A 12,755-nucleotide genomic window follows, 5' to 3' on the forward strand; every position below is an offset into this window, starting at 1 on the left:
CTGAATTTCCGTGCTTCCAGCTGTGATGTACTGAGCTGAAGGTCCCAAGTAAATATATACTGCCACAGGAGCCACTGGGCTGGCTCTTTCTACAACATGAGAAATGTTCAAATTAAATTAGATAAACACAGTCAAGTGACATATGAGCAGAAAGACTCTTATGTTAGGGATATCCTGCACTAGATGGTGCTCTGTACTTGTTGTATTTTCTCAGGCAATATCACATTTGTAAACTAGTGCAAACATTTCTCCCTGTTAAGTTATGTAAATAATTAAGTTGCAGAAAACAAGCACAAAATGTTGAAATTAACGTAGTCTTTAAATCACTTTTAAATCATACATGAGTTCCTAAGGTTACCAAAACCATATGGAGATTCACAGAATCCAATTATCTGTAAGTATGTCACTTTTAGGCAGCTAAATTGTGGTCTCTGTAATTTAGAAAGCCTCCTATTACAAAGTAGTTAACATTTTCTGCTGATTAGCAAGCAGAAAAAACCTGCAAGTTCCAAACAGTGCCTGAATGAATGTATCTGCACTACTGTGTTCCTCCTATGACTCCCCTTCTGCTCTTCCCTGATAGGATCTCTTTCTATTTTTCACATCTCAACTACCCCAAAGTTCAAAGGTACTTTACTGGAGTGAATCCCATATATCTATCATAACACAAATGGTGCATTTGAGTGTTCCTCATGATCAGAAAACCGAGATCTTGTGAACACTTGTGGCATCAGCAGGATAAAGTGAAAGTGCCCGTGCCACAGCAGATTCACTGTGGGGAGAGCAACAAGTCCACCTCCTACTGAAATGCCATACACCCGTCTGGGAAAAGCACCCTCCCTGAAATGATTGATGTGGTACATCAATGTACAGCATATGTAAAGTTCCTGCTGCATGTAATTTCTAGAAAGTCTTGCAAGTCTTGCCCAATACGCTAGTATTTAAGTTTGAATTATTAACACTTGCAAGATGTACAAACATTCTATCTTGTGATAAAGGGGATTTTATGCATTTCCTTTTCTTTTTACTAATAATTTTAAGTGACTCATTTTAAATTTCACATGTAATTTTTTGAAATAACTCTCATTCAAATTGTTCCAGTCCTCTGTCACTGAGTCCTCTTTACATCTGCTATGCAGCATGATTAATTAAAGATCTCAGCACAGTTCTCATCTATTTCTCTTATTGCCTTTTCCTAATAAGAAACTTAACAGCTTCTGAGGTGGTTTCACTGCCCCTCTGACTCAGGACAGAAAAAGAGAAAAAAAGAAAAATCAAATCCATCTGGAAGAACACAAGTCACTCGTAACTTAAAATGTCCAAGCAAAAAGTTCTAGAGTAGTGAAGGAAGGGAAGGGCTTCCTTTTAATGTTTATACAATGTGGGGAAAAAATTAATATTTGCAGTCCATGACAATAACTTAAATTCTACTTTATTTTTCTCTAACTCCCCAATGGTAAATGAAAGCACTTGAGCCTCTAAATCTGGCATAAAAGTTTTATATTTAAGATACTAACAAGAAAATACACATTAAAACGTTACATACTGGACACATTCCCAGTTACATAATCCTCAACTTTATTTATATTTTTTTTTACAAAGGAATGAACAGAACTAATCCCATGCAAATCAATTGAGTCCAGTGAAGTTACACTAGGGATGAATTAGCCCTGTCATCTGCTCCTCCAGCAGATCATTTACATTGTATCCCAGAGAAAACACAGCTTTAACAACAAACCCTTTCTAGTATTCTACGTTCTCATTACAGAATTGTAAGACATATTCATTATATATCATTCTATAGGGAATGTAGCCCTGTAAGTTTGTACGTGCTCTGCAATTCATGATATACTAATGATCAACAACCTTCTCCCGTGTTACCAGACAAAAAATGTTCGCTTATGTCCAGCTAGAGCTGGAAAGTGCTAAAAAGAAAGGAACATAACATCTCTGACTTATTTGTTGATGTATATAAGGCTATAACAGGCTATATGTTCTCTATATACATCGCACAAGGTCTCTGTCATTTGTACCTTTGCAAACAAAATTCAAGAGGAATTTCAATCTCCAGCTTTTCGAAGAGTGCCATAGCTAAAGGCCAATGAATGAACATCAGGTTGTCCAACATCCTGACAGAATAACAGTGTTACCAAATTTACTTGTGAGGTCTTTTTACTTCACAGAGTGATTTTAGGGAAAATATGGACTTCCTCAGAGAACAGCACTACCACAAAGATTTCAGCAGGTGAAATATAATTTATATGGATGTTTGCCATTATTTCTTACTCATTAGTAATCCCCTTCATCTAAGACAGCTTAAAGAAAAAAACAAAAACAAAAACAAACACTGAACTCTGTTTCATTGACTTTGCTTATGAAAAGCTCTTATTAGTGAATGCAAAAGACTACCTGTTTCACAAGGAAACGTGCTGCATTATGATTCTTTATACTATCACTGAGAATACTGATATTTTTGAAGAACTCGGTGGAAGCTGATGTCTGGCAGCTTCCTTGTCTCTGTTATTCACCTCCTTTATTTTACCTACAGTATCTCCTTTCAGCTGAATAGTGTTGGAACCAAAAATGTAAAATGAGACTCGAGAGAAGTCAGCTGCTAATAAAAGGTTCCACTGTCCTGTCTTGCTGACCCACTAATTTAAATGCAAGCAACCCCGATGTGATACAAGAGAAAGCCTTCATTGGGCTGTATTTATGCTTAATCACTAAAACACGTTTCAGCAGACTGCCTCTTGGAAATGTTGTGACATAAATCTTCAGTGAGAAATGTGTTTCTTAGATTATTTGACAAAAATAAGTGTTTTAAGCAAACACTGTATTATTGTCTGAAAGAAAAAAATACTGCAGTACTGTTTATTTCACTGTGTTTTACCATCGAGGAGCCCAACCAAAGTGGGAGGAGAGCATCTTACCAAAATTAAAACCCCTTCTCTGGGATGTACACATTTTGGAGGGCAGAGGAAAAAAATGGAACCATTCTGATCCATTGATGTCATTTTCTTACTACGAAGAAGAATAAAAAACTAAATGCATGAAATGAAGAAATGAAACCTAAAATTCAAAATGCAGCTATAAGAGTGAGAATGAATGTTTGTCCCCGCCATCTCTGATTTTTGTTGTACCACATAGCAAGTCACTGAGCCCTTTGATAATCTCTCCTCATATAGGAGAAAAATACAGTTCGGCTGTTTTACAGAGCACCTTGAAACCTCCTGAAGAAACATGCAATTCAAGGACTAAGTTCAATCCTGTTACTAGGTTAGGCTACTGGTTATGTCTGATCCTTGTGATGATCAGGAATCCTCAGGTTTTTCATTTGAATAAAACCTTGCTAGCAGCATTTCCTTGATGATATACAATACAGATTGTTAAGGGTTTTGTGCACAGCCTGCATTCTGGTTTAAGGCAGCAGAATGCCTCAGTTTGGGAAGCTCTTTGTGGAAAGAAGAATTCAGTCTCTGGGAAAAGGTGCAGTGTGCAAGTATTTCAGGGTATATTTAAAATGCCCAGAGTTCTCCCTGAAAATTACCACTGATAGCTTACATCCAAACCATGTATTTAAAGTAAAAAAGTGCTGACTATAGCAGAAGGCTCCACTATACTTAGGCCTTATTGTCTTCAATTTCCAGACCAGTATGATTAATTAAGGAAGTCTGCAGCTTCAGCTTCCACGGAGACAGCAGAACTAGAGAGCAGGAAGTAATCAGCTGAAGCTGGCACCACCATCCATTATATCAATATTCACAGAGAGAGAGGATCAGTAACCCTTAATGTGAGCGGTGCCTGGTAGAGCCATTTAAAGCACATTGCAAGCTGCTCACTGTAAATGGCAAATGAAATCCAGAAGTAGAAGTCGATGTGCACAGTATGGTATTTCAGAGTCAGTCTCCTATGATACACACAAAGTAGGAAAAAAAGTCATACATACAAGGATTCCTTAGAGAATTCTAGTAGTACATAGGGTCTTAGAAAATGCTGTTTGTTGCTCCAGAGTGCCTTTCAGACTGTGGAAAAGTACAAAAACTGACAAATACCCACTAATAGGAGGCTGAGCAAGAGATTGTGGTTAAGGAGGGCGCCATGTGGGACAGCAGGGATGAATACTTCTCCACTGCACATTCCAGCTGTGACTCGGAAGCCCGTCACAATAGAAAACATGCATGTTTTTGTAATCCCTTTTGCAAGTAAACTGACTTCTGCCTTCAGAAGATTCTGATATCTGGCATCCTGGTGGCTAACCTATATGCTAGCCTTAAGTTCAGCTAAGGGAAAACAAGTAGTTAGCCATGAATAAACTAATATTTCATTCCTACTACAACTTATTTTTTCCTCCTACTGTCCAGGACTATTGGGCTATCAGAAAAAGGAACTGAAGTGAAAACAGAGAAATAGACTGCCCAGACAGTGTCAATGTTTTATAACTTCATGCTAGACTTTTCTTTTGTTACAGTTCATTATACTTCCAATTAATCCCTGAATCAGCACAATAGCCAAAAATAACATATGCCTAAAATATTACTTCAAAATTTATCTAGTTTATTTAAAACTTTATTTATTTGCACTGTCTTTATGGTATGAAATACCAATACCACAATTTCATAGAGAAATCCTACTGTATCTCAGGTGAGGAGTGCTGTATAAACATAATACATGCAATACCTTTCTCATTCACCTGCAATTTTCCAACAAGATAATATTCTTTTTTACTTCAGATGCACCTGATTCAACAGTAAGCCTTGCCCATTTTGGAAAGTCAAGTGGCTTGAAGGGAAATCCTAGACAGGACTAATTTTTTTTTAATGTAAGGCCTGTCCGGCCATTAAAACTGCACCAAAGCAACAGTCTTCCAGGCTGTTGCAATTAAGGTGGCTTTTTGTTTGGTTGGTTGGTAGGCTTTGTTTTTTTTTTTCCCAAGCAATGTTTCTTTGGTTAGTTAGAACAAGTATTGAAATGTGGAGCAAAAATAATACTCCATCAAACCTGTTCTAAGGAAACTAGGGATTGGTTCAGACATGAATTCATGTAAGACCTCTAAGTGATCCATGCTGCAAGGAAAACATGGACTAAAACACAATAAGTACAAATTTAAAAAAAAAAAAGTATTTTTTTCTCCCATTGGATTATTTTCACTCTAGATTCCATCCATATGTGTTTTCTCACTTTCTTCTTTTGGCTTGTCTTACTACCCAGGAAAGAAAAAATCTTAAAATTACATTTATTTTCTTGCTCCCATTGGATGCATACCATTTCTTAAAAATGACATCCACAAAAGGCTTATTTTGTGTTTTCTTTGCTCATTTTCCCCCAATCTTTTATTGTATATACAGCAACCTTTCACACATCCAGAACAGCATTCAGTTTCCCTCACAAAATCAAAAGCACATGCTGTCCCTTCGTTAACACTGGAATTCATCCGTCCATGTTAGAGAGGATGGGGAAAGAGAAGAGGAAAGGTTTTCATTCTCCAGTTGTCTGGCTTTTCACCTTTAACAGCTCCCTTTTGAGCAAGCAGTGCTGAATCCTGTCAAAGGCTGCTGCAGTGCAGCTTCCTCGCAGAGTTGTTCCATTGCCTCCTCTCTCATTCCGGCTCAGATGGGGATATCTTGTTGCCACATAGAACTGGTTTCAAGCTTTTGCTCTCTATTTTGTTGGGGCAAGTCTCTGTAATTAACAACTTCTTTGACAGTTACTCCCATTACTCTGTTGTTTCTGTCCTGTTACATACGGTGTAAATAATTCTAAATAGGACTATTCCAACTACTATGAATCTTGGCATAACTGGCAATATCAAGGAGTTGTGTGTCTAATGCAACACGTATTTGCATACATAGAGATCTGAAACCCACAGAAGACAAAAGACAAGAAAAAAAGAAAAATCCCGTTACTGACAGAGCAGGGCCTAAGCAAAGAGATGTGTGTGTGTGTGTGGCACACTAAACTGTCTTGTGAGCTTGGAAGTACCATCAAGTTAGTGCACATTAACAGCTTATGCATCAGCTGACCTGCAGAAATTGTCAGCATGCATTACTTTGGTTTTGCTATAGGCAAAATGGGCAAGTTAGCTTAGCCTTCCCTCCTGTCAGAACAAGTCACGTCACCATGTCTTTGCTGCTGGCTAAGAGCCTGTTCATCCCCATGTCCACAGTTGCCACAGTGCAAATGATACTTGCTAAACCCTGCTAACCTAAATCTCACTTCCAAGCCTCACATCAGGGAGATGCTGCAATAGCAATATTTGTTTCTTAATCATAGGAAAGTCACCAAAGCAAGTAATTTTCAGCACCATTTAAACAGCTGACTTGCTATGGGTAAGAATGGAAATGTTTCTTCAAAACGTTAAATCCATACTGAGCTAGTGATCAAACAACTGAAAAGTAGGAAAAGCAGGTTGTGTATTCTTTGTAATAGCTATTCTTAAAGAAGTCTCAGCACAAATAATTCTTCTGCAGCTCCCTGTTAACCACTGTTCATACAGCTGAAGGCAAGTATACCTGAGAACTGGTGCAGAGGCATAGCCCTCAGAGGCTAAGAACACCTGCTCCTGGCAAGAAACAGTTTCAGGTAGGTCTGTGCAAGTGTATTCCTGGAATTTTATCTTCACCTTGGTTTCTACTTCATTTGCTTTCCCACAGATAGGTTCCTTGAACAGAAAGATCTTAAGGAGGACTTCTGGAAGAAAAGGTGTTTTCTTTAAATGGAAAAACAAACAAATAAACAAACAATAACAGAAACACAAAGGAATGATCAATGACAGAAAAAAAGTAACAATATGTGATGCTTGCTGCTTGTCATTCTGCACTCTGAACTAGCGTCTCTGCTCCTTGTTTACTGTTTCTAATAGTTAGATCATCTCCCACTCCTTCTCTTATTTCTCAGATGCCTCCACCAGCAACTCGTTGGGAGAGTTCCTCCATTTCTCCTCTAACTTGCAATGGCTCCCATGGGAATTCGTTGTCAGCCATCTTATCTTTGTCACAGCAAACAGTCCCACCTGCAAAGAGATCCAACTACCATCTCTGGGCACTTTTTTCACACATCTCTACTCTGACCGAGTCATTTCATCAAGGTAGTGCCCTCGTGGTAACTTAACCATCAACTCCAGTTCAACGTGGCTGAAAACCAGGATTCTTAACTTCCTTTGTGTTCAATCATTTCTTGACATCTACAAAGATCACTGGTCTCTTAGGAACTGGGCAAGTATGACTGGAAATCTTCACATTCTGGCAGTATATGAATCTCGCAAACATCTTCTGCATATACTCCATGATTTAACCTTTCCTAGCAGCCACCCTTCCACCCAGCACACTTTTGCAAAGTGTAGCCATCCCCATTTTTGTAATAACCCTTCCTGTTGCCTTAATTGCACTCATATGCATTGAAAATACTGCTACGAGGATCACTTTGCTGGGCTCTCCAGTTCACTATATAATCTTTTTTTTTTTTTTTTTTTCCAAGCAGAATAGACAAATAGCCATATCTGGTATTTTTGCATAAATTTGCTTATGTAAAAGTTGGCTTAGAAATAGAATACCTGGAAAATATCAAGGGGTAACAACGGCAGGTACAAAACAGTACATCATTCTGCATGAGGCCATACAAGCTCACGATTATGACACCAAAGAAGCAAGGGAGAAAAATAGTCATTTGTTTCTAACTAGAAAAGAATAGTAGAAAAGTAATTAAAATAGTCTATAAGAATAATATACAAAATCAATCATTAGTATCAGGAAGAAGAAAACAACTCCCATCTAGAATTCTCAACATACTAATAGGAACAAAGTAGTTAAACTGTTATCGTAACTCCACAGAAGATAAAATTTACCCATTTCCATATTAATTTATTTGCCCTGAGACAACATTTCCAAAAATTACTGATCAGAGTTATGCTTCAGAATTGTGCTAGAAACCGTGAGCCAATTCTTTAATGTGCATTTGGAAATAATGGAAGGAATAAATTATTAATAACACATACAATGCAGGGGGTTGTCTAACTGATAACGGCCTGGGAAAGGAAGAGTTTTATTACATTTGGGAATCAAGTGAACTACAATTAGCTTAATGTTTAAAGCTTTAACAATATTTTCTAGTTCTCCACCAAAGCTGCTTGTAAGTATAGCTCTGTTTTGGTGAAACCATATGAAGAAAATTTTTACTTAAGGGATTAATTTAGTACAGAGATCTGTGATCTGTTCACCAGTACTTTTTGTGGGTGTGCCTACAGTCTGACTATTTTCTGAAGCATGGATGGGAGATACCAAAGATTCTTACAGAGAATGATTTTACTTGTAGCCATTACAGGTAAAATCACCGCTAAAATTACAGGATCAAGCCCAAATTACCATCCAACAACATTTTCAACATTTTCAGGAGGGCTACTCCTAATGATTTTCTTTTAATGAACATCATTAGTATGTTGCCAAAGCAGGAAGTACACAATTTTATTCAAATAGGCCTTGGGCGGAAAAGAAGTCATATGAATGTGAAGTGTGTGGTAACAAAAATTAAAGAATGCTCATTAGTAATTGAGCCTCTGAAGATAATGAAGACTTTCAACTGCGGTGCTATACTTTTCTTCAACCAAAATTGGCACTGGCCTCCAGAAAGGTTTGCTTCATATTAGGCAGTACTTTAAATGTAGTCTGCATAAGCAAACAAAGGGGAACAGTACTTACCACTTGCCAAAGAAATTAAATGCAGTTATTGACGTTCATTACATGTCTCCACTGGCCCTCTCCCCACCTCAAAATAAATAAATAAATAAATAAAATCAGAACAGGGGACATTGACCTCCCGCCTGCTGGAATCTTATCTTACAGAAGTCAGCCTCACGATGCCGCGAATTACCAGTGAGCACACCACTGAAGACGAACAAACCCACAGCACAATGCTCTCCCAAACACAGCTAAGATAAGACTTATCACAGACTACATGTACAACAGGGTTCGCTGTTGCAGCGTTAGGAGAACAGTTAGGAACCCCACGTTCTGGCACCAGTTTCCTAGCCCACAGCTCTGAGCCAGGTGCCCCCACATCCTAACATCACACCAGAAGCGCCCGTACCTTGGACCAGAATCTTTAGCAGAGAGTGTGAGAAGCACCTGAGCTGCCAGCCCCTGATGCTGCAACTACAGCCTTCCTGGCATCTAACGCAATCAATTCTTGAGTTATGCTGGAGCAGGGTCTGCCCTTAGACTTTGGTGTCTTTCAAAAGCATGCTAGCAGGAAGGAGAGGGACTCTCTTAGCAGCTCAGCAGGTAGAGCTTAGAAACATGCAGAGTCCTGAGGATGACACTGAGTCCCTATCTCTCACTTCCCAGGGAATTCCCTTTGTCACCAGGCCAGAGGCTAGGTGGGAGGAATGCCTTTCATTGTGCTGGCTGAAAAGCTGTTATTCTGAGACAAACTAATCCACATTCATTGGGCCAGGGAAGCAAAGCATCATTTTGCAATGCAGCAATTAAGGTACACGGCTCGGAGCAGAGAAATTTGAATTTCAATCCCTGTTACAAGACTACTTTTATAGCCAATTACCATATAGTAATAAAGCACACTGCAATCAACCATTAAAGCCAGGAGCAGAAACCAAGTGAGCTCCCTAATAACATAGCCCGAACCATCCATTACCCTGGATACCAACAGGACACAGACTTGGCCATCCTGTGCTGCTGCATTTTTACTGCTATTGATACTCAAGTTACCTGGTACCATTTCAATGTATTTACACCTGCTGCAATCATATCTATTATTAAAGAGAGTCATGCACCCATGTCAGCATAGTTTTTTTTCCCAGTCCTTTCAGAGGCACTCATGGAGCCTAATCTTGACTAACTCCTTTTGACAAGAGTATGCAAAACTGTCTGTTACTCCATTTCTGCCCTTTCCATCTATTGTGATACACAGCCTATGCCCTTCTTCACACCTTCCTCTGGTCTCTCTAATTCTTTCCCATGCTTTATTCCTCTTTGTAGTGTTGGGTGCCTTCCCCCCTATCATCTGTGCTCCATTTCTCTTCCTTTTTTAGGTTTTTTGGCCTTTCTTACCTCTTCTTTCTTTTCTTTCCGTCCTTTTTCAACATTAAGAGACATAATACTTCATTTTTCCTCATACAGTTATGAAAAAAATAATGGACCAGAAGAACTGCGGAGGAAAAATAAAAAAGAGAGGCAAAAGTCATTTCATGGCTACATAACAACAGAAGGGCTGTCATAAGGTTTTGATCAGAACAACTGTTTTCTGACAGTTTTTGTTTAGAATCCCAGGAAAGATACCTTCAAGAGCAAATGATGCAAAAAATGTATATTATACAGACCTCAGTGGCCTTGCTGGTTTCTTCTTCTTCCTTGCATTGAGAATCCTTGGCCATTTCTTTGAAATCTTCCTTGATTGGATCTGACAAACTTTTCCTCTGTGTATTGATTTCTACTATCATCATCTACCTGAATTCCAGCCAAGTTGAAGGTGGGAAGATTTTAAAGGAATGCCAGTACAACTGTTCCCAAATTCCCTCATTATTATCTCAGTTTAAAACAATCCAAGCCTCATATTTGTTTTTTAATACATTTTTTTTCCTTGATTACTATCATATGAAAGGCCTAGACAAACAGCAAAACCAGGAAAAATGAAAGAGCCATCAGGGTGGAACAGTTGCATGGTACACTGAGTGCACTGTGATCTTTGGTGGGATAAAGATCGACATGACAAGCTTTCAGCTGTAGCAATCAGTCGATACTTTCCAGACCATCCCTGCAGTGACAAAGACAGAGGCATTTTCAAGTTGTAATTGAGATTAGCCTCGATACATACAGTTGGAGCCATGCCGGTGAACTTTGCTAAAAGGCTGACTATGTAAACTATCCATCACTCAATTTCACATGAGCAGTAATCTAATGACACCACAAAAATCTCACAATGTTCCTTGCTCCACATGTCCAGCCACAGCAACAGCCTCTTGACAGAGTGCTTCAGCTGCAATACCAGAGGGTTTGCCTTCTAAGACCTGAAGCACCGCACGGACCCCGCTTAAAGATAGGCATTATTCCCTCTCAGGGTGTCAAAGTCTTGTACAATGCTCAGCCCTGTAGTCTGGCAGCACTCTTGCTCTGATCCAGCTCTCTAGATCTGCAGTCACATGCTAATTCCAAGCCCATGCATACTGCTACTGACTCCAGCACACTTTGGATGAAGCCCATAAAGATGGGCAAGATTGCGTCTCATGGATAGGAATAAAATATTTTGTTTGTTACTACTAAGCTAACCACAACAAAAATAAATAGTTCTCTTTCATGTGGTGATGGAACAAAGCAATCATGCTATATCCCTTTTTTTAATTATTAGGTTGAAAGATTCAGTGTCTTTCTGGCATGTGTAATTCTGAATCATATTCATCATATATAAATAGCCAGCAACTGTATATAGTAGCGGAGGGTGGAGGGGAAGGTCAGGGAATTAGTGTGACGTCAAGAAAGCATTTCCTATGGAGTCACCAGATCTGTACTGTACACAGACTCCCATATGGGCACATAGAGAGCCCCAGGGCTGCTATGACACTGTGCACCAGACACGTTGCGTAAGCGTCTCCAACCTTACTGGCAGTAGAAAGCTTCTCAACCCTGGACGTTACATAGCAGAACTTATCTTTTGGGCCTTTGTAAAGATGAGTAAAAGATTTTCCCTCTGTTCCTCCAGTTATGGGCAGAACTGGTTGCAGATGCCAGTTTTGTGCTGAATCCCAAGAAGCAGCTCCATGGGGTCAGGGCTGTGTTGCCCTCAATGAAACCTGCAGGGCACAAGGAAAGCAGGTGGTGTTATTAATCCTGGGAGAAGGATTTGTTTATCCAGTCAACGTCCTTCACAGCAACAGTATCATTTCTGATAAAAGAGCAACTTTTTACTCAGGGTGGCGTTTAGACACAACACTCCTTCCCGGAGTCTCCCTCAGCTGCTCTGTCAGACATGGTCTCTCTCTTCTTCCCTCTTCCGCTGGGTTTTTCAGGCCCAGGACATTGCAGCAGTTATTTTGACTGATGCAGTCCCAGGAGGACACACGCTGGAAGGATGCAGAGGCTCTGGCTACCACTTGGATCCGGGAGGTTAAGCGCAAAGAAGTGTCAGCAAGTAATACCAAGGACGAGGTGTGAAAAGGCAGAGTTAAAGTCATAGCACTTATTGAGCCCATAGGCTTTTTGTAACCTACTCTGCAAGAACCCCTATTTGAGGGAGGGGCAGGCACCGATCTCTCCTCTCTGGTGACCAGTGATAGACCCAAGGGAATGGTGTTGTGCTGTGACAGGGGAGGTTCAGGCTGAATATCAGGAAAAGGTTCTTCACCGAGGAGGTTGTTGCACACTGGAACAGGCTCCTCAGGGACGTAGTCACAGCACCAAGCCTGCTGGAGTTTAAGAAGCGTTTGGATATGCTCTCAGTCTTATGGTCTGAATTTCTGGGTAGACCTGTGTGGAGCCAGGTGTTGGACTCGATGATCCTTGTGCGTCCCTTCCAACTTGGGATATTCTGATTCTATGAACCCAGAGCAGCGCAGGTCCGGCACCACACAACTTCCACCGCCAAGAAAACGAAGTCAGCCCCTGCTGGGCCTTTGGGCACGGCTGAACAACGTGGTGGTGCCCTCAGGCCCTCAGCTGATCTTGCAGGACAACCTGCGCTTTCCACGTTTGGGACAGGGAGCATGGGGCACGACAGGGCCTGGCAGGAGGAATGCCTGGGCGTGAGGGAGCACG

At 40.2% G+C, this 12,755-nt stretch overlaps 1 long non-coding RNA gene across 1 annotated transcript; it reads right to left on the reverse strand.

Annotated features, from left to right (window-relative positions):
- LOC106035236 (uncharacterized) lies at positions 1–12,678 on the reverse strand. Its single transcript, XR_007158769.2, has 6 exons — positions 11,910–12,678; positions 10,059–11,794; positions 8,691–8,757; positions 6,510–7,672; positions 2,931–3,021; positions 1–89 (listed from the first exon to the last, which is right to left on the reverse strand). It is a non-coding gene; the product is annotated as an uncharacterized lncRNA (long non-coding RNA).
- Between the last annotated feature and the right edge of the window lie 77 nt (positions 12,679–12,755).

This window comes from Anser cygnoides, chromosome 4, assembly GCF_040182565.1.
Source record: "Anser cygnoides isolate HZ-2024a breed goose chromosome 4, Taihu_goose_T2T_genome, whole genome shotgun sequence".
In the NCBI taxonomy this organism is placed as follows: domain Eukaryota; kingdom Metazoa; phylum Chordata; class Aves; order Anseriformes; family Anatidae; genus Anser; species Anser cygnoides.